Here is an 8,759-nt window from a genome sequence, read left to right on the forward strand (position 1 = left end):
CTATTTGCGCAATTTTGTGCAATGACCTTTTTCCAATCGAATGCGTAATGCTAACAGATTTACCATGTTGATAGCCGCACCCTGTGACTGACAGCCCGACCTGTGAAGCTCATTTTGATGACTAAGTAGCTATTGCCTTGCGATGACTTTGTTGTGGTTGTAAGAGCAGATGCTGTACAGCTTGTTGCTGACGGATGAACTTCGTACACTTGGTTTGCAAAACTAGCCCGTAATAACAATAACAAAACTGCTCAAATGCCATAAAAATAAGTAGCATTTGAGGAATATACAAAGGATACTAAAATTTTGCATAACTCTGCTAGAAAAAGGTTGTTCCAGAATTAATATTTTATTAAAAATTTTGAGGCAGTTCAACTGCTTAGGTAAAGGCTGATTTAGGGAAGAAACTGCTGACTATACAATGTTTTCTACCTATTTTGATCTTTTACATCCCAGATACGACTACTATATGTACACTTGATGCAGTTATATTTGACAAACTCTTTTTATAAATTAAATGTTTTTAAATGGGGTGACAATCACGCTTACGCCTATTTCATCTTACGCTCAAACATTTCGGAAAGCGGACTATAATATTTCAGGAGATCCAGACAGCAAATATGTGGACCCCGTGCATACGGTAAATTTTTAAACGAACATGTCAGTCAATCTGTGAGGTGTAGTATTGAAATTCCAAGAGAATATTTTTTTGATGATGGCAAGCTCGACATGCGATTGACTTTATGCGTTATATGTTGGTCAATCTAAAAGGTTGTTTAATTTGCGAATTACAAGAGTATAAAATGTTTGGTGAAACCCGAAATTATTCTTTCCTTACTTGCTTTCTTTTTTTATTTGTTGTTTCAAAATTTTGCTTTTATTTTTGTATTGGCTTGTTTGCGACTGCCGCAATGCCACACAACAAAAAACTCTACGCATATAATCATACATCAAAAACGAATTCAGGCGAACAAATGCGAGTGTATCGCGACATTTGGGACACACAGTTTTGAGTGTGCCAAAAAAGGTCCGTATGTGAATGTACTCGTATGTATGTCAATGCTGGCGATGCTGTCAATGCATTTCTGTGTGTGTGTATGAGAAAAGTGGGTTTTTTTATGAAGTCAGTGCTAACGGTGTTTTCATGTTCATGTTGTTGATTTATTTTTTCCGCTGTTCTAATTGCAATCGCTGTGCGTGTTTTTGTCGCTGTTGTATATCACTGCTCACAAACCGCTGGTGGCCTCAATGCAGAAGCTGTGTCGCTTGTAGTTCGTTGTTTTCACTCCTCTTTCATTTGCAATGACAAATTTGTTCTACTGCGGCGAAAAGTAAGTAATGTTGTCATTCGTGATTGTTGTTTTTCTTTTTGTTTCGTTGCAGCTTTGCTCCAACCGCAAACTTATTGTGACGACTGGTGAATGCTTCATTTGTTTGCTTAGGCCTCTGTTTCTTAAACGGAAATAAAAATCGCGCTCGTCTTTGGGACTCGATTGACGTTTGTGGGATATGCAAGTTCGTTTCATGTAAACATGAAAATTATTGTTGTTGTTATGTTGCTTTCCTCGCTCGAATCGAAGGGAAGTGTCTTCAATTTGCATTTGAAATCAAAATCGTTGGGTGGAATTGTAAATGTGTGTACCTGAAATCCCATTTTCATTGTCGAGCTTTAATAATCCATTCGTCGGTGAAGCACAAAACTCTACGTTCTGTTTGTTTTGTGGAAATGGTGGCATTTGCGAAGTGCCTAAGTCAAACGGCGAACATTTTAATGACATAATTCCCTTTTGACATTCCTAAAGTGTCACTTTTACATGTTTTTTATTCATATCTATGTGTTTTTACTTTTTTTGAAATTTCGTATATTTTCGGTGTGCGGAAGTGCGAAAAACAGTAAAACATTCCGTAACAAAATTTTAATTTGATAACAACTAATGTAAGGGAAGACAATTTTCATATGATATTAACAGGGTGTTATCCTAAACTAATACTTTAGCAGACAATGGAAAACATTTTAACCTATTCTAAAAAATCACGAAATACTAAAATACAGTTGGTTTGAGGGTAAGCTGGGTGTCTTGTGGATTCTGATAATGCTAAACATGTGAGTTTTCGTGCACAAATCTTTTATTTTAAAAATGTCTTCTTGGACCGCCAAAGTGCAGAATTATAATAAAAATATTCAAAATATAATACATAGAGATTTCTAAGGAGAACAGGATATTTTAAAAAATTAACGAAATATTTATTTGTAATTATTTAAACCAGGAATAAAATATTTTAATTTTTAGAAAAAAGTTTGTTAGCTTTAATTTATTTTAACTTTGGGAGTTTGTTTTATTTCTGCGTTGCAACATGTTTATATAATTTTTTGAAATCAATTTTTTTTCAAACTATGTGGAAATTAAACGAACTAACTAAATTTAAGAAATCTGTAAAAGCTATAATTTAATGTCGATTTTATTGTTTTGAATCACAAATTGATACCTATTGTACATGAAACATAAACTAATATATACAAAAAAACTGAATATCTAAAAATAATTTTTTAACATTTATGCCAAACTTTCGTCATTGCTAAAAAGCATAAGACGGAAAAAGGAAAATGATTTTTGGCTCTTGAACTGTGACATTTAATAATCTCCCACTTCGCTCTCTTAGCACACCTGGTGCTGTTCTAATTATGAATCCTTACGTCAAACGTCTCCAGATTCAAAGCAAACTTCTCACCTCGTGCACCAGTAATTATTGCTACTTCGCACTTTTGCACTTTTCGAAATGTTTCTCCGCCTTCCCAGCCAAGAAAAATTTATGAGCGTCTAGAAGGCAAAGTAATTCTAGGCTGTGCGAGGCTTAGAGCCAGGAAATAATTTAAAAACTTTACAGTGACCTTCAAATGAGGGCGTGTGTATATGGCAGCGGTGAACTCAGTTAGACGTTGTAAGCATTGTCGTAATAACTCCACGAGTGGAATGCCATTTACATTGTTGTTGCATGTGCTGCTTTTTGTAATTGCTTGTGCTGTTTTTTCTTAACTAAGAACCGCTTAAAGGATTTAAATAAACTCGCGCTCTCTGATATTACCATAATTTTAAAACTTTAAAGGACCGTAATATTAAACGTTTATGTAATATTAACAGCTGCCTTAAATGTGCCACATTATATTTCGTCTCTATCAAAATGTATTTTTCCTTGCTAAACTTCATGGTTGGATTGCGTTTGCAATTATCAATATATTACAGGCTCAATGGGACATGCCACATTAAGTAAATATGAAAAGAAACGAAGTATTTTTGCGCAAATATTTGCCATACTCAAACTCATACTTTCATATATCTACACACACTCACACACAAACCAAAAGGTGAACAGTTTAAGGATTGTTGCGATAACTGCCATTTGCATTGTTTCAATTATGATTATATCACATCCTGACAAAAGGCAGTTGAGAAGCTTCTCACGGGGCTGTGAGCGCAATCGATCTGCAAATAACTGTTAATACCATATGAGGCAAGAAATTGCTTTTGCTTTTATTATGTTGCTTTCCATTCCATTAACAAAAGCAAAACGGGAAAGCAAATGGAGGCACGAATCCCCTTAATTAGATTTTCTTCTCAGTACATTCATGAAAATGTGTGTATGTTACTTCGCGCACATAAAATATATAACTATCGAATTAGAATTCACAAAACGTTTTGTGGCCTTTCACTTGTTAAGCATTTGGCAGTTTTTGGTCGGTTAAGTGGAAGAAAACAAAAACAAATGACCATTAGAATACAAATATGACCAAACAATATTAATAATAAATTGTCTTGGGTCGAATACATTGCTGTGATTTGATTGCATCAAATATTTACGCAATTTGAATAATTAATTGGTCAGTTAACGGGTAATGAGTTCCATAAACTGTAAAATAGAAAGCTTAGAATATATGCACATTCACATTTATCATTGGACCATTCATTTTTTGAATAAATTTAATATTGTCGACTTGAAATTCAATAGCATAAATGCATTCTCTAAATGTTCAACGAAAAGTAGAAAATAATAATTTAAAATTGGTATTCAAAAACCAGCTCAAGTTGCTGGTTAATTTTGATGGCAATTTAAAAAGGACCTACAGAATTTTTGACTTATTCTTTATTAAACTTTCGTTCGTTACCTTTATCTAAACTTAATTATATATATATACCATATTTCATTTGTTTAATTATCTTCCACTTACAATGTTTGACGTAAATTACAACTCTTTTTATAATAAATCGAAAAATTGCTTAGATTGAGACTTTGTAATAATTTTCCACGAAATTTTGAAACAATCTCAAATCATTTAAAACTATTTTCACCCGCTACACGTAAGATTTCCACCAACATCGTAATTCCATTTTACCTAGTAAGCAAGCTGTCATTAAACAACACCTGGGCGTATGAGTAACTTCTTGACACAGTTAGGAGGGAGACTTACACTGCACAATAAATACAAGAAATTAAATTTTTGAAATTTTAAGTGTGTTTTAAAGAAAAATTCTGACACAATAAAGACAAGTCCATCAATAGTGAGGAGATGAGAGCATTTCATCAAAAGCCATTCAGATTGTGGCTTAGCACAGAAATGGAAATGAAAGCAAAACAAGGAATGCAACACAACGTAGCGAATGTTCCGGTGGCATCAGCACTTACGGAGGCGGTGAATCAGAAGTAAAAAAGAAAACACTCAAAAGCTACATTGCACATTGTTCCCACTTTCACGGTCACAAGTTCGATTGTTATGTTGTTATAAGCCGCAGAGGAAAGAATAAACAAGTAAAGATTTCCGCCCGCACGTGCCGAGGAAACGCACACAAGTAAAGCGAAAATTTATATTTTCTTTAAATTTTTAGTAAGAGTAAGTAAATACTAAGCAAAAGCGCAAAAGTTAAAAGCAAATACAATCTCACAAAGGACCAAAAATAATAATCTGGAAGTAGAATCATAAAATTGCCTCACTCGCTATTTTGGCTATATCATTTACCTTTACCACTTATCGCTTATTTACACTTAAACAGCATTTTGCAATCGCTGGCTTCGGCGTTTAAATAATTTATTTTTTATCGCATTTCTGACAGCGCGTACGACAGTTGCGGCCAATTCGCTGCTAGCAAGTGTTTATTGTCCTGATTAAGCTCACTTTAGTTCACCTTTACTATTGTACTATCACATACCTAACTCAATTCACACAGATTTTCAAAATTATATTTAATATTAAAAGAACGGGAATTTAAGTTTGAGCACAATTCACACTTGGGCGCGGGCCACCAGAACGTCTCTCAACCGCGCAACACTTGGCAGCACAAATTTATATTTGTGCGACTTTACTCTGTCTTTTGGCTTACCGCTTTACTATCTTCTTTTACTTCTAGATTGCTCGGAGCTGCCGACAAGTAGCGAACCGTCTCATTCAAGCCCACGCTCTAAACTGAACTGAATCTTCGCTGCGACTGAGGAAAAGAGCCAATCGCCAGCCGAGTTGCCGAGTGGTGAGCTGAGGCGAAAGGTGGAAGGCGCAGATTCGTGGATGCAGAGGCTGTGTAGGCAGCGCTGCTAATATTTGCTGGCTTTTGCATTTGTGTTGGTGGCGGCGCTGCTATTACTGCATCCTTGAGCACAGCATTGGTATTCACGTGGTCCCTCTCGCTGCCAGCGACGCTGCTGCCGTTGCATTTGCCGTTGCATTTTTCGGGGTTCTCTGTTTGCGCTTTGCTTTACAGTTAAATTCGTAGCTGTTAAAGTTAACAGAGTTACTTGCAGGGAGTATACTCTGCTGCTTAGTCAGAGGACTCATTGCATGCTTTTAGGTGGACAAGGGTTTAGAGGGTGTTAAATAAAATAATACATAAAAGGAGAAAGAAGTTTATGCCTTCACATTTTCCCTATTATAAAAGAAGTGTACTACGTTTGATGTTTACGTTTTCATATTTTATTTTCCCGTTTTGATTAATTTTAGCTCAGACACGTGGTGTATCGAACACAGCAGTTACGGGCTTTTGCCAAATTTGTAAAATATGCAAAAACAAACAGAGAACTGGTAATCACGTGTTCTTAGCAAAGCAGGCAGCATACAATGGAGATGAGAGAGTTACTTTTATTCATACTGGGATAGCTGAAAACAACAACAACGAACTTGCAAACGGATGTGGCTAGTCAGTAATAATATTTTTTTTAATTTTCTTAAAAATTTTATCACAATCAGGATCTAACAAGTACAAATCACATTTGGTGTTATATGTTTATGAATATTCTGAAAAACTCAATCCTAAGATCATAAAAAGTGTATCTGTTCCGTTATTCTACTATATATGTACATAATTGAACACCTTACTTCGAGGATAACATAGGATACAAAGCATATATGTAAATAAAACATCAGCCAAACTAAATAGCTGGAGATGCAATATCTTAATTTCATTTGTATACAGCAAACAAACTAATTTCTTCCCGCAGAGCCAGAAAGTCTTCTGAAAAGTTTCAAGTATATTGAGTGATCAGAGAAGGATTATAATTTGCTCATGTTAAATGTAGTTAAATCGTCAAAGCCAAGTCCATTGTTTAGCAAAAACTTGTAGCAAAAGTCACAAAAGTGAAATAAATTAATATTACGGAAATGTCAATGTTGTCGATATACAAACATACATACTTATAACACAATAAAACTATATTCACATATGCAAATATGCTGGGAATTTCACTTTGATTTAATCAAAGGTAATGTACATATGTATATACTCGTATAAGTATGTATTAGCTAATGGAAACACTTTGTACTTTCATTGTTCTCTTTGGTCCTCTTTTCTTTTTGTCTTGCATTGAACTTCAGTTGCGACTGTTTGCTTTCAAATAAAACTAATTTAAATGCAGAGATTAGTAGACACATGAGAATACTTATATGACTACAAAGCCATAAGTTCATATACATGTACTAAGGGTTCTAAACTGGCAAAGAGAAAAAGTTGTGTCAATACAATACTGCTTTTAGTTTAATTGGCTTTGCTTTCAGCAGATTTAATTAGTTGCTTGGCATGTTTCATTACAAAACATTCTTTACTGTTAACCAGTTTATTGTTTTCAGAGTATATTTGTTACTAAGAAAATTAAAATTTGATTAAAGATATGAACACGATAAACTTTTATTTCTGTATCGTATTTTTTACTTACCATACACTAAAGAGCTCTGGATTCATTGACCCACAAAGCCTCAAGTAAAGCAAATAAATCAGGTCAAAATATCTAAATGATCCTATTACGTTTATTTTTCCATCTGCTCCTTTCCAATTCTATTTGTCAGTGTTTAACCGCATTTTCTCTTATATGAGGGCTGCTTTGAATCAGAAGACTAACTCGAAACTTAACGAACTATTACATAAATTTATATATAGCATATATCATACACATATACTTGTGTATTTACTTAATGCCCTATGTAGTTTTTGTGTGCTGCAGCATTTCGCTTTCGTTCGAATTTCTCAAAGGAGCTTTCTGCAGTTACTTAAGGTTAAGGCTTTTTAGCAACTATCTGACGCTGAAGGTTCTTAGCTGACAGGTACCTGTTGGCGTTTTGTTGCTTCTAACGGTACGAAGTGGTGTGCAGGGCTGACTGGTGGTCCATAGGTAGAAAAGTGCTGCATTTTTCTCAACAAGTCCCCAAAGGGAAATGAAGTTGCAGCAAATAGGAACATAAGCTAAAGGCAACGAAGGACTAAGGCAGAATGGACTGAATTCCCCATCTTTGTTTGAGAAGCAACAGACATTTGTACTGCTTAACATTTTTTAGTGGATTTTTCTTTATGCCCTGAACATGGTATATTAAGTTTGTCACGAAGTTTGTAACACCCAGACTGAAAGATTAGAGATCCTATAAAATATATATAGGTATGAATGATCAGCATGATGAGCTGAGTCGGTCTGGGCATGGCCGTCAGTCTGTTCATCAGTTTTTGAGATATCGATCTGAAATTATTATTTACATAAGTATCGCCAACCTTTGGGGAGGCAGAGGTATAATCAGCGCAGGAAGGCTTTTGTTCTTAATATGCCAATAAAATGATGCTAATATTAAACATTTCGCTACATAAAATATATCCGCTAAATTTTGATGGCTGCCAGTATTATAAAAATAAATGTGTAAGCTTCAACATACCGATAAACGATTTTTATGAGTAAAGCATATTAATTATTTGATTTTCCTACATTAAATTATTTTTTGCATATTTGTTTTTCTGCTGATTATTTTCTGAGGTATCAAAACCTATGCCTTTCCTACCGTTTTCACTGAGACGCTTCACCTGTTCTATTTACTCACGAAGTTGAATTTATCATTTTTCACAGATGTTAAGAGCAGTTAGTTGGAAAGCGATGATGATTTATCTTCAATAAATTTTAAAAGCTTTATAACTGAGTGACACAATTCAATAAACGTTAACTCGCACCACTCGGGAATTTTGCCAGTGAATATTCACAGAAGCAGCAGCAGAAAATTTAAACGAAAGCGTGGTAGAGTGTGTGTGTGCTATCAAGTGCGATAAATGACAAAATAATTTTTCACTTTGCCTCAAATTGTCCGCCAGCGTGAACACATTGAAATCACTGCGCTTTGGCGAAAAGTCTTATTGAATGTTATGAAAGGAGACTTGTTACTTCAGAAAGGCTTCTGAAGTTGTCATGTGTATGCCAAACCATCATGTCACTACATTACAATGAGATAATATTTTGCAACATGTGACTGA

General features: G+C 34.8%; 1 long non-coding RNA gene across 2 annotated transcripts in view; it reads right to left on the reverse strand.

Annotated features, from left to right (window-relative positions):
* LOC118681303 (uncharacterized) overlaps positions 1-5,444 on the reverse strand; it is a 45,074-nt gene extending 39,630 nt beyond the window's left edge. For both annotated transcript variants that reach the window (XR_004977007.2, XR_004977009.2), the window contains exon 1: positions 5,012-5,444. This is a non-coding gene — a long non-coding RNA (uncharacterized lncRNA). The remainder of the gene's footprint in view (positions 1-5,011) is intronic.
* Between the last annotated feature and the right edge of the window lie 3,315 nt (positions 5,445-8,759).

The sequence above is a fragment of the Bactrocera oleae genome, chromosome 5, assembly GCF_042242935.1.
Source record: "Bactrocera oleae isolate idBacOlea1 chromosome 5, idBacOlea1, whole genome shotgun sequence".
Lineage (NCBI taxonomy): Eukaryota > Metazoa > Arthropoda > Insecta > Diptera > Tephritidae > Bactrocera > Bactrocera oleae.